General features: G+C 30.2%; 1 protein-coding gene across 7 annotated transcripts in view; it reads left to right on the top strand.

Moving 5' to 3' along the window:
- The window catches only part of LOC123265137 (tetraspanin-5), a 160,992-nt gene that overhangs the window by 81,753 nt on the left and 65,756 nt on the right, over positions 1-13,483 (top strand). The window contains exon 1 of one of the 7 annotated variants that reach the window (XM_044728788.1): positions 13,253-13,440. The exons of the other annotated variants lie outside the window; for them this stretch is intronic. The gene's annotated coding sequence lies outside the window, so the exon portion shown is untranslated. Of the gene's footprint in view, positions 1-13,252; positions 13,441-13,483 lie in introns of those variants that run through there. 7 annotated transcript variants of the gene reach the window in all.

The following is a 13,483-nucleotide window of genomic DNA, read 5'->3' as shown; positions in this document are numbered from 1 at the left end:
GTTTTTCAAGCCTCACAAAGAATCTCAAATTTTGAATTGATCGCGCCAGGAATTTTGGAGTTATTCCGAAAAAACACTTTTTTCGGTTTTCTTTCGTTCACGATATCTCTCGAATGAATCAACCGATTTTGACCGGACTGGTGGCGATCGACGTGGTTTTTTGAGGTTAAGACCTGATTAGTTTTTGGAATTGAACTATTAAGCCGTTTAAAAGTTATTCCAAAAAAACCACATTTGAAAAATTTTTTTGTCAGTTTTTTGAAGATTTCTCAAAATCTATTGATCTGAATCGGTCCAAATAGTTTTCAAAATCTAAGTTTGGTCAAGCCTTTTCGAATGGCACCAACCGCGATAAAATCGGTCTAACCGTTCAAAAGTTATAAGCGGTTCACACACACACACCACACACACACGCACACACACACACACATACAGACGCCGTGACAACCTCGCGGGGATAGTCAGATAAGCTTCCTGTGACCTTCAAACGTCGAGATCTGATGAAAACTCGATTTTTGCAAAACGGGGTGAAAACAATAACTTCCCGATTTTTGAAAATCTTCGATTTTCGTAGCGGGAAGTTAAAAAAGTTGAAATTAATTTATTATTCAATATTTCCACGTGATGAATTCAAGTTTTAATCCTCAAAATTACAATACTATGTATCTGCATAACTTGGCCTTATTTAGAAGTTGCAAAAAGCGAAAACAAATTTTTTTTTTTAAATTTAAAAATTGATATTTTTGAAAAAAAAAAAAAAAAACACCCTTCTAAAAATTTCAGAATTTTTTAAGATGATTACTATGTATTATACAAAAAAAAATTGAGCTAAAATTTTAACTTTGATCATCATTTTTAACAATTTTTAAAAACTCAAAATTTGACAAATTTGGCATTTTCGAAAATTTTTTTCCAAAATATTTTTTTTTTCAATAACCCTAAGTATCCCCTTTTAAACAAACAAAAGGTCATTCCTATATCTACAATAGCGTTCGAGATATTACAGAAAACATAATTGAAAAACTGAAAAAATTGCGAAATTTTGAATTTGCAGATCTTTTGAAAAAAATTTTTTATTGTTTTTCCTTTGGCAGAACTTCGTTTTATGAGAAACGAAAACTTCTGATAAAAATTTGTCCAAATCAAAAGAGATCGATTCCAACTATTTGTCGATCTGACATGGGATGACCCAATTGCCAACTATTTCTTTAAATTTCGAAATTTAGTCATTTTTAAATGGCTGTAACTAGTCTTTTTGTAGAGATAATCATACTTTGTCTTAGAGTTTTGTAAACCTCAAAGACTCTACTTTAAGAATATGAAATCGTTTTTTGTAAAAAATTGGGTAAATTATGTGTAAATTCAATTTAAAAAAAAAAAAGAATTTTTCCCATGTTAATTAAATGGGAAACTAAAACAAAAAAAGCGTCCCCTTAGAGTTGAGCTATAAGGCTCGTGTTTGGTGAGGATTTTTATCTTCCCGCTAAGAAAATCGAAGATTTTCAAAAATCGGGAAGTTATTGTTTTCACCCCGTTTTGCAAAAATCGAGATTTCATCAGATCTCGACGTTTTAAGGTCATAGGAAGCTTCCCTGACTACCCCCGCGATGTTGTCACTATGTCTGTATGTATGTATGTGTGTCTGTGTGTGTGTGTGTGTGTGTGACTGTGACTGTGACTGTGACTGTGACTGTGACTCGCTTATAACTTTTAAACAACTAAACCGATCGGAATCTACTAAACGGCGTTCTAAAGAGTTCCCTCAAACTTAGATTTCCTGTTAATTTGAATCGATTCGGACCGATAGATTTTGAGAAATTTTGAAAAATCTCAAAAAAAATAAGAAAAAAATATTTTTTAAAAGTGGTTTTTTTGGAATAACTTTTAAACGGCTTCATCGATCAACTTCAAAAACTTATCCGCTCTTAAGCTTGAAAAACCACGTCGATCGCCACCAAGCTGGTCGAAATCGGTTGATTCGTTCGAGAGATATCGTGAACGAAAGAAAACCAAAAAAAGTGTTTTTTCGGGATTACTCCGAAATTTTTGGTTCGATCAATTAAAACCTGAAAATATCTTATGAGGATATTAAAACTGCGTCGAATGCCGCCAACCGCGTGAAAATTCGTTGATCCATTCGAAAGTTATTGCGGTTTGAAAATTCCAAAAATAGTGTTCTATGAAACTTCTATCAGACTTTTGAGCTGGGAGAGCTCAAATGCCTAGAAATATTATTTCTTTAAACTCAGCGAGCTCAAAATATCACATAAATTATATTTTGAGCTCAAAAATCTCAAAAATGTTATAAGTACAATTTTAAGCGCCCAGGAATGGAATTAGCGGGAAGTTGCAGGGATGGCCTTTAGGGTGAACCGTTTTTCCAATTTTTTTTATATCAAATAGACACATTTGAGAGGGTAAGAGTTAAAAAAAAATTAAAAAGTTTTTTTGAATCACCCTATATATATATATACGATATAACGCGGCTTGTCAGCACGATAGCGTTTTCAATTTTTAACCGATTCTTCTCAACCTCAACATGCTTTATCTATCGATCAATACCAAGGTTAAGTTCGAAGATGAGCTTAATCGGGCGAGTAATTTGGAAATGACAGGATTTTGAAATTTTGAAAATCGTAAAAATTGATGTTTTTACTACTTCAACTTGGTATTATCACTGATCGAGACAAGATATCAAAATTTGGTAAAATACATCGTAAAGCTCTTTTAATAAGCTTCAATTTCCACTACTCAGAAGTGGTACACTGTTAAAAGAGAGGTGTTAAAAATGGACTTATTTTAACACCGCGCGGTGTTAAAATAAAATAACACCGGCGTAACGGTGTACTTTTCCGGTGTTAAAATACCGGTGTTAAATCGATGTAAAAACGGAGTAATACCAGTGTAAAAGCGGAGTAAACAGTCTATTTAAAATATCAAGATTATAAATCTATAAAACATAATAAAACTTAGTTTTCAAATTAAGAATATTAATAGAAAATATATATTAAAGTAGTATTCATTACACCGGCCCACAAAAAAAAAAGTGATCTGTACTTTTGACCGGACCTATCTATCTTTATGTATTTTAAAGCGCTGAATCTGGATCTGAATTCAGTTTTGCCCGTACACCCTAAAAATTTTAAGTAAAATGCAAAAAAAACCCCGAAAATTGCGAAAAACTGGTCACAGCGATTAATAAATTTTTGTGAACCCAGATAAAGTATGATTTTTATGTACGTCAATTCACTGAATCTGAATCTAAACGTTAAGTAGCTCCTTGAGCGGTCAAAATTTGAAAAAATTGCAAAAAACCCAAAAAAATTGCAAGAAATTGAATTCTTTTGTTCTCAAACGATCTTGATCTTCAGAATTTTTATCTTCAGAACCAACGAAGAACAGTTTCAAATTCGAGAAAATCCTTCTCTTCATTCTATTTATACATCATTTTTTATAGACTTTAAAATTTTGTCAATTTTTCAATTCTAAGATCATATTTTATCCATTAAAATTTACCCAAGTCATTAACAATCGTGTTTAATAGATTTTTTCTCATATTTAAAACTGCAATTTTCTGGATTTTTTTTTATTTTTTGAGATTTTTTTTAATTTTAAAACGTCAATGGGACAAGAAAACTTCAGATTCAAATTCAGTGGAATAAAGTACATAAAAATCTTACTCAATGTGAATCCAAAAAATTTTTTTCATCTCGAAAATTTTGATTTTTCATGATTTCTTGCAATTTTTTTGGGTTTTTTGCAATTTTTTCAAATTTTGACGGCTCGGGAAGGGGCTACTTAACGTTGAGATTCAGATTCAATGAATTGACAGACATAAAAATCATATTTAATCCGGGTTGACAAAATTTATTCATCGCTGTGACCAGTTTTTCGCAATTTTTTGCCTTTTATTGGGATTTTTGCATTTTACTCAAAATTTTGAGGGTATACGGGCAAAACTGACTTCAGATTCGGATTTAGCGCGTCAAAATACATAAAGATAAGTAGGTCCGGTCAAAAGTACAGATCACTTTTTTTTTGTGGCCCGGGGTAATTTTTATGATTTTTAGTGAAAAAAACAAAATTGTGACTATAAAAGTTAAGAAAAAAATGTATAACACAAAAAAATATAAAAAGTCTATGAGTATCATCCAGAACAAATTTTAATTTTGGTTTGTAGTTATTTAAATTTTTACCTATGTAATACGAACTTTATTGAATTATTATAAAATTTTACACCTACCATTTCAATAATTAATAGTTTCATGAATTAATGAATATACTGTCCAATAGTACACGGAAAAAAAAATTTCGTTCTGGTAACCTAACTGTAGAGTTACCACAACTATACACAGTTTACTGTTCGTTGTAGAGTTACAGTAACATAATGTTATTTAGTTCTGATAACTCAATGTTGTTGAGCTCTCAGAGCTCTACGGGATTGCTCTCAGAGCCAAACGGTATAGTTGGGAGCGCTCTACGTTGCGCAGTAGTGGAGTGCGCTGACATATTTCATAACCTTCTAAAATGACAAACAGAATTATTTTGTTACTCATCCATATTATTAAAAATATATGAGAACAATTAAGTTTCCAGTTTATTTATTTAAGGAAATAGGTTTTTTTTTGTCAAATTGAATTTCGTTAGAACAGTTTTGTATTTACGGTTTTTCAAGGTTCATTTGCAGTGACTGTTAACTTAATTTATTAGTTTAATATATTTGTGATAAATAATAAGTTATCGGAAAACATTAAAAAGACCCCATTTAACACAAAATAAAATTTCTTTTCGTTTATTTATTTTTTCTTGTGCATATACGATAGTGATTTTATGTCCAATATTTATTGATATAATTAAGAAAATAAGATAATTTTGTGACGACCGTATTTTCATTTTACAAATAATTTTTATTTGTAATATAAGTTCTATTATTATTTTATTCCTATTATAAAACTATTCTTATTTGTCATATACAATTATTGTTGGCAATATAAATTCGTTCTGCAGCATTTATTTATTAAATTATCAATGCTAAATCGTAAAAAAAAATTATTAAGCAGACTTCCAAAAATTTGTTATAGTCTCAGAACGATCCTGTAGAGTTGTGAGAGGTAAATAACGTTTAGCTCTCAGAGCTCAACGATGTAGACTCGCAGGAGCCAAACGGTATTGTTACTATAAGAATACGTTAAGAATACGTTAACCTGGAACTTTTTACAACTAACTAACTACTATAGAGTTCCTATAGCAAAATTTTTTTCTCCGTGTAGTAATTTAGTGAATAAAAATATTCACAAAGTAAAATATCTTTAACATCGAAAACTATTTTAACACTAAAAAATTTTTAACACCGGAAAAAAATATTTACACCGGCAGCGATGTTATTTTAACACCGCTTTCGGTGTTGGAATTTAACACCGCAAATTTTAACACCTACACCGCTTGGACTTACCCCGGTTTTTTTTACAGTGTAGTAGAGTATTACTCCTTTTAGAGTTCGTTTAATAGAACAGTTTTACTGTTGCAGCCGTTTTAGAATTATTGTCTGCATCATAGCTTAATCATGATGTAAATTCCCCGAGTAAAAACAGAATTCCGCCGCACCACCGCTTCACTACAGCCGTGACAATTTTGATTATTTTACAAGTGCCGCACTACCGCCGCACCAGCGCCGTGACAAGTAAATAAATTTCTATTTGCCGCACCACCGCTGCACCACAGCTGTGACGCGCTCGGGTAAACATAAAATTATTATTTTTTACGAAAAAATAATAAATTTTGTTCGACCGCCGCACCACCGCTGCACCACCGCCGCACCATACCGCCGTTTGATGGTATATACATTGAAATAAAATATTTGTTGATCAGTCAAATAGCTTATCTAAATTTTTCTAGTTAACTATGGCTTGCAGCGCAGTTGGCAATGTTCGAGACTTCCATGCAGACGATCCAGGTTCGAACCCCATCACAGTTCAATTTTTAAAATTCTTTCATAGTATTTCGATAGGCGTGCCGCTTCTGTGCAACCCGAGGACAAAATTAAAAATCTACATCAACAATACGACTAAAACAATCAATAATTTCGCGGTGCTTTGGCCTGATTTAAAAAAGTTTTTTTTTTTCTTATATTAGACATTTGATTAAAAGGAGGTTGATCAATAGGTCTTAGATTAAGATTTCTAGTCGCATTATTTATTAATTAATTATTGCGTGATAAATTGATTATGATACCATTTTTTGTGAAATTGTAGGTATGATTTAGCATTGGTGCGGCGGTGGTGCAGCGGTGGTGCGGCAATGCTAGGGGGAGTAAATTTGAAGCGTGCGGCGTAATAGTTCACCAAACGGCGGTCGTGCAGCGGTAGTGCGGCGGTGGTGCAGCGGTGATGCGGCGGTTGAACGAAATTTATTCTTTTTCCGTAAAAAATAATAATTTCATTTTTACTCGGGCAATAATTACGATAATGATCAGTCTTTCATGTAATGTTTTCGGGTAATTCGTCAGTAAATATGTCACAAATTAGTTCTATATATTGTTTTCTTCAATTAAAATTCTATCCGGTTTCAAAATTCTGATTAATTTGGAAACTGTTGTTCCTAAGCAGTTACTTAAAATTTGGTCATTTATAATTCAAATCTTATAATTTTTGCGATTCTTTGGTAAATATTTGAGAAACTTTTTCTTCACAAGTTAATTTTTTTTCCAAAATTTGTTCTAAATAGTTTTAAATTTATTATTGAATTTTGTTTTTAATTCATGAATTAAGTTATACATTATTAGTGTTATTATATTAGTTTATTAAAAATCAATTTTCTTTATTTGAAAAATCTACTTCCATTTCGGCTGCCGAATGGCCTTTTTTATTATCTGCTCGAAATTATTCAATTCAGCTTGGTGATTATTTAAAATTAAATTGTAATAAGCCGATTATCTTTTAATGTATTTTACTCATGGGTTGATGTAATTGAAAATTTAATTATTTAAAGGATTGAATTATGATGAGTATATTCAATATAGTTTATTATTAGTTTTAAGCAAAAATTGTTTTTTTATTTAATTTTATTTTAATTTAATCTGAAAGTATCGGAGACTTATTTTTGATTGGATATAAAATAAAAAGAAAAGTTAAGCATTTTTGGTACTCTTAAAAAGAGTCGATAAATATTATGAAAAAATTATCGGTTGAAATGTACACAGAAAAAAAAATTTTTTTTTTTTTAATTAATTTTCTTGACTCAAAAAATATTTTAGAAATTCTTTTGGCTAAAGTGAAATTTTATTGAGCCAAAAAAATTTCTTGGGTGAAGTAAAACTTTTCTTTGTGTAGTTTATTTACAAAACATTAAATTGCTTGAAGTGATTAAATTTTGTAGAACTTTTTCCTTATCATTGATTTTTATTTTCTTGATTCGCGAGTGAATTTCTCGAATTAATTCGAACTAAATATCTCAAAGCAAGAGTAAAATTTTGAAGAAAATATTTTTTTAAATAAAGTAATTTTTTTTTTTCAGCGAATGATAATTTTTAACAATAACTATTCAAAATGAAATTTTCTTCTAATTTCAGAAGAGTTCAGTGATCTATATTTGAAATAATTATGATTAGTAAAACTCTCTAAAAAAGAAATTAAGTTAATCGATAGTGTAGAACTTGTATTAGAAATCTATGAAAACAAAAGCCTTTTTTCTAACAAATTGTAAAGACCTTCAGGATCGGGAATAGTTTCTATATTGAATTGCACGGTTTTCAGTTGAATAGGTATCCCTAAATCGACTTAACTTGGCAAGTTACCAACTACAGGCACTAACTTCTGGTAACTTGGAAGGGTTATTAATTCAAATAGCTACCTGATATGGGAAAGCAATAAAAAGGAACGTACAGTAAAGTAAAGTAGAGGAAGAAGGAGGAGGTATAGGAAAATAGTGAGCGTTAGTTGGGTTGAGATTCAAGTGGCAATACCAGTATTATATCTAAGTAGCGTTATAAGTAGGCACATTTAAGCAGGGCACTCGAGAACGAGAAAGAGGTCTGGCTAAAACGAGGGTTGTTCCACTGGGCAACAGGGCAAGGACAATAAAGGAAATTCACTTGAGACCATTTCGTTTTTGCTGTCGGTCTGTTTCTTTTTGCTAGTTATCGATTCGCCAGACCGTTTTCCAGCTTTTTTAATCTCCACTTCATGCTCAAATGCCTTCGCTGATTAAAAGCTGTTCTGTATGCAATTTCAATAATTATTCACGAGTTATGAATCGAGCTTTACAATTAACGAGGGTTGACTGAAGAGAAAATTCTCTATCAACAGTGGTACGATTTTTTCCTGTTTTGTTGCCGACTACTGAGCAAATGACTATGTTTTCTTTTTTTGTGACTCCGATTAATGGGATTTGCTCTTATTATCGGAATTTTTAAATAGATAAAAATGTTGTCGAAAGAATATACTGAATTCAGATGTTTAAGAATTTAAAGTAAAATATTTTACTCAAAGAACATGATTTCATACATTTAAATTCATACAATCACTAAGATTAATTTTATTCTTTAAATGAGCGACAGTTAAGGTTATCTAGATTTTTTTTCACCTAAAATTTTTTATAGCACTGCGTGTCCTAAATTCGTATTTAGGACTCGCTCAACTGTTGACTTAAATAAACAATTATGAAACGAGCAAAGAGGAATTTTTTAGACTACGGGCTCATATTTACGATCAATCCATAGATTTCTGCTCTAAAAATTTGACTTTCACCGCAAAAAAAAAAAACAAAAAAATATTTAAAAACATTCAAAGCCCCGAAAAAATAATAAATAATTAATAATTAAAATTACATCTTTTTGTCGGTTATGATTCAGTCTGAAGTATGCTAAAACCTCAATTAATTATTCTCAAATGTTTTTTATTAACGACTTCGCTCAGTCGTAAACATTATTCTGGTGTGAAATATTTTCTGAACGTTATTTAATTTAACAAAAATCTTATTCCGTAATAAATATGGACAGTGATTACAGTGATTTAGACGATGATTATAATATGATTTTGTTCCTGACGAGATAAAAAAAAAGGCGAAGAATATAGCTTTAATGCAATTTTTTATGAATAATGTTTTGGAACAAATTTGTTTATTAAAGAAAATTAAAAAATTATAAAGTGACAGCTAAATTTAATGTTATTTAATTTTATGTATTGATTGTTTCAATGTGTGAATTTATTTTTTGTTAATTCATACTAATCATTTTGGATTTATTATTTGATATATATTTGTTTCTTTTTTTTAACTTCTTATTTTTTTTTGGGACTGGGGGGGGGGCTCCGCCCCCGCCGGGGCTTCGACCCTGGATCCCGGTTTTGGGCCCACATATATCACCGCATTTGTAATAAAAAATAGTATGTGCAACTCGTGCGACGTTGTCGATTATCCACTCAAGCGAATGACCGCACAATATACTATTAGACTATTTTTAAGCAATTATTTATTTTAGCATTCTAAATCTTAATTATTTGGAATGCCCCCCCCCTCCCCCCAATCGGGGCTTTTTTCTTGGACCCTAATGGAGCTTGCGGTCTTGCTATGCACGATATACTATTTTTGCTTTTCCTTAATTAATTTTTATATTTAAATTTGAATAAAACTGAAGACGAATTTAGGACACTGGTGCTACAAAATAGTGTAAGATACTCGTGGCTTAAATGAGCGATCATTCACGGCGTGTCATTCTCGCTCATTTAAGCGACTCGTATCTTAATGTACTATTACCACTTTAATTGGAAAATAATTGGTAAATATCTTCAATAATTAAAAATAAAAGAAAATAGTTTTTATGTTTCAAATATCATAAAAAACTTAATTTTATAGGAATTACAAATATTTAAAACTTCAAATTTTGCGCGCGAACATATGCGCCATCTATATACGTCATCGTTCACACTGCCAACATTAAAATGAAAAAAAATGATATAATTATTTTGATTTAGCGCTGGATTCTTGACTCATCGTTTTAAAAATTAGTTTTTAAAGAAAATATAATATACAATTAATGATTTAATATGAAAAGTAGAATAGAGGTAAAAAAAATTTTCCGAAAAGATATAAAAAAATTACCCATATCAAAAAAATAATTTCAAACCTCATACTGATAATACAAAACATTTTTGTACTGCAGCAACAATAGGAGCATTTTAAGTTGTATTAAAACTCTGGACAGCGGACTGCATTATAAAGTTCCGGTACACGCGAACTAACAGCAACTAAAAGCTCTTGTTGGGGAGAAAAGTTAGCAAGTTATCTGTCTTCTGGTATCCTGTAGATTTGTCTTTGGCCACAAATATTGGAATCCGGAACACGCTACTCAGACTTAACTGTCGATTTGTTCGAGGTATGCATTTTGAACTGACGAGGGGACGTTCTGGTCACGATTCAAGATAAGGATGTTTAAGGATAAGAATAAGAATAAGAATAGCCAAAGATAAGAGTGAGGATATGTAGAGCAGAACAGTTTATACGAAGAGCAGAAAGTAAAGATAGTCTCTGTTTGAGTGAAGGCTACCGAAGGATCAAGTGGAAAATACTAAAAATGTTTGCGTTCAGTTTCAATTTTTTATTGTACGTCGAGGATAGAATAAAAATAAAAGTTGTTTGAATGAGTTGAATGAGTAAGACTAATGTTTTTCTATCGGTTTTATTTTATTTGCTTAAAGTTTATTTAACTTTTTATTTTAGTGCTTTATCGGGACGAATTGAGTCTCGACTTACGTGCTGTAGTTCCACGTTATACGAGTTCATGTGGCTAATTCAGTTCGTGGGGATTTCGGCAAATGGATTAGACGGTTTTTTTTTTTTTTTTCTCTAGTACTTTCAGAGAGATTTCATTTAAATAATTCTGTGTTTCGGTTATTTGAGTTTGCTTTTAAATACTAATTCAATTTATATGCAGTTTTATTGTTGAATAACTTTTTGTTCGCGCTAATTATTGGCTTTAATTCTATTTAAAATTAAACTAAAACTCGGCAATTATTTTTTAACGGGAACGTGAGAAGTTGTTACTTTAATAAAATTTATTTGATGAAAAAATGCCTATCGATTATTTATGATCGTTTGGATTTATATTTTTTTTTTTATTTTATATCTTTACGATTTATTATTATTAAAACTGATGTTATTGCATCGGTAAAGTCGTTAATAAGTAATGACTTTTTAATGGAATGATTTTATATACTGCGCTATTTTTATAAATCGATCTATTATTTTTTTTTTCGTTCTCGGCTATAAAATGAAACTATATTTCATCATCATAAATATTGCTTTTTATTTTTTTTTTTTAATAGACCACTTAATGCCTTCACAGTTTTACAAAAATAATTCATTTTTAGCCATTAAAACATTTATGGTCACCCCAGAAAAATTAAATTTTGCAACTTTCGTCCATACATAATTTTTCGATCAACGTGAGTTTTTAAAAGCTCCGACAGGTAGCACATAATCACTAAATCTTCTCGCTACAAGAGATAAATCAGATCAACATATATTTCTTTGAATATTTCACAATTAATAATTATTAAAATTTCAAAAAGCTTAATTTATAAAATTTTTTACCCCAAAATAAATTATTAAAAATAAAATTAAAAAAAAAAAAATTTTTTTTACATAACTTAAAAAATAATTGGTTAAAAGTTCATTTTTCAAAAAAAAAAAAAAATAATTAATTATAAAATACAACAGTCGGAAATATTTAACTTCGTATAAAAGATCTAGAATTGGACTGGCGATGCGATAAAAAATGTAAAAAGAAAAAAAAATGAACGCTTCCAGCAGCGCACTCCTATTGCCTGGTAGAGAACAAAATGAAAAATTACAAAAATGCTCGGAGTTGAGTTGATCTCTGGTGCCTCTAGATAAGAGTAAAAATGGAATAGCAAAGTTTTATTTTATTTAACTTTTTTTGGTCTTTACTGAAGGTTCGAGCTACGAGAAGAGTATTCGTTGATTACAATGTCCACGAACCCATAGTATCGCAAGCTCTTCAGGGATTTCAAGAGTTTTCTATCTGAAATTCCGAAGCCTGACGTAACATCACAGGCTTCAATCGCCCCGATACAACATCCTGCTATTTCTATTTACTCCATCGACACTTTAAGTTGTATATCTATATAAAATATAAATCTTCGTCCACCGATACACAATATTGAATATTTTCTAACATTTTATTTTTCATCTTCACTCTGCGAGCTAGAGAACACACTCAAAACTCGGAGCTTTAAACTTAACATGCCAATACTCTTCATTTTAATTTCCGATTGCTCACTTATCCTATGGATGCTGGATCAAGTGAAACAAAAGCTTATTCTAATGCAAACAGCTATAGAAACTGCATGCGAGTTCACGCAATTGATTTTTGACTCACAGGATTATTCAATTGAAAGTACTTTACTTTTTTCATGCTCTAGACAGATTATCATCCTCTGTTTCATCACGTGGTACTCTCATTTTCTTTTCAATTGAATTTGTTCCATTTTTGATTGATACATCGAGTATCTCATCGAGAAATTTTAATTAAATCTGCTTTAAATTTACGTCTACGTGAATAATTTATAGAATAACTATAATTGAACAAAGGTATTTTTTTCAATTTAAAAATATTTTTAATATTAATATTATTATTCAATACAATTACTCTTTTTATTTGACTCTTCTGTTATACTTAACAACTAATGTTTTCAATTCTAATATAATGAGTAAAAATTGTTTTAAAAAAATAAAGCATATCGTTGATCTAAGTATTAAAGATTATAAGTTAGAATTAAAATCATGCAATAGCTATTGAGGATATGACTGAAAAGCTAAATAAAAATAATAATTGCCTTAAAAAGTAACAGTTAAGGAATCATAATATTATATATCTACAGTATTGAATCAGACAACGTATGAAACATTGATTCTTAAAATTGAGTAAAATATTTTTCTTCAAAATGTAAATTGAAAATTTAATATTTAACTAAAACAGCTTTTTTTGGTTTTAAAGTATCCATTTTTTTATGGATGATTTAAAATTAACCTACGAGTAGATTCGAACCCACTTTGGACGGCACATTTATGAAATAAGTTTAATAACTCAGCAAGAAATGATCGCAGAAGCTAATACTACCAAAGCTCATTAATTTGTGATCAAGTCCTAATCAATTTATCCTGATAATTTCTCAATAGTTTTCAAGATATTCTATTGAACTAATTTTTTTTTTAATTTTAAATGTTCTTTCATTCCTCATCAAAAATGTTTTTATTGGTGTTGATAAAATGCGCCTTAAAAAATAACAAAAACGATAAATTAACAATATCTTAATTGAGATTTAATTAACGAGCAACCCTTAGTATGTCAGGATGAAAAAATTCGAGTTTATTTCAGCGTATAACTCACGTCCATGATACCTCATAAAAAGTACATAAAAACAGGTAAGGTTTTTTCTTGATATTCTCATTATTTAATTCCACTAAA

The sequence above is a fragment of the Cotesia glomerata genome, linkage group LG5, assembly GCF_020080835.1.
Source record: "Cotesia glomerata isolate CgM1 linkage group LG5, MPM_Cglom_v2.3, whole genome shotgun sequence".
NCBI classification, from domain to species: Eukaryota; Metazoa; Arthropoda; class Insecta; order Hymenoptera; family Braconidae; genus Cotesia; species Cotesia glomerata.
Note: the sequence above shows the minus strand (reverse complement) of the source record. Positions and strands in the feature narration are given on the sequence as shown.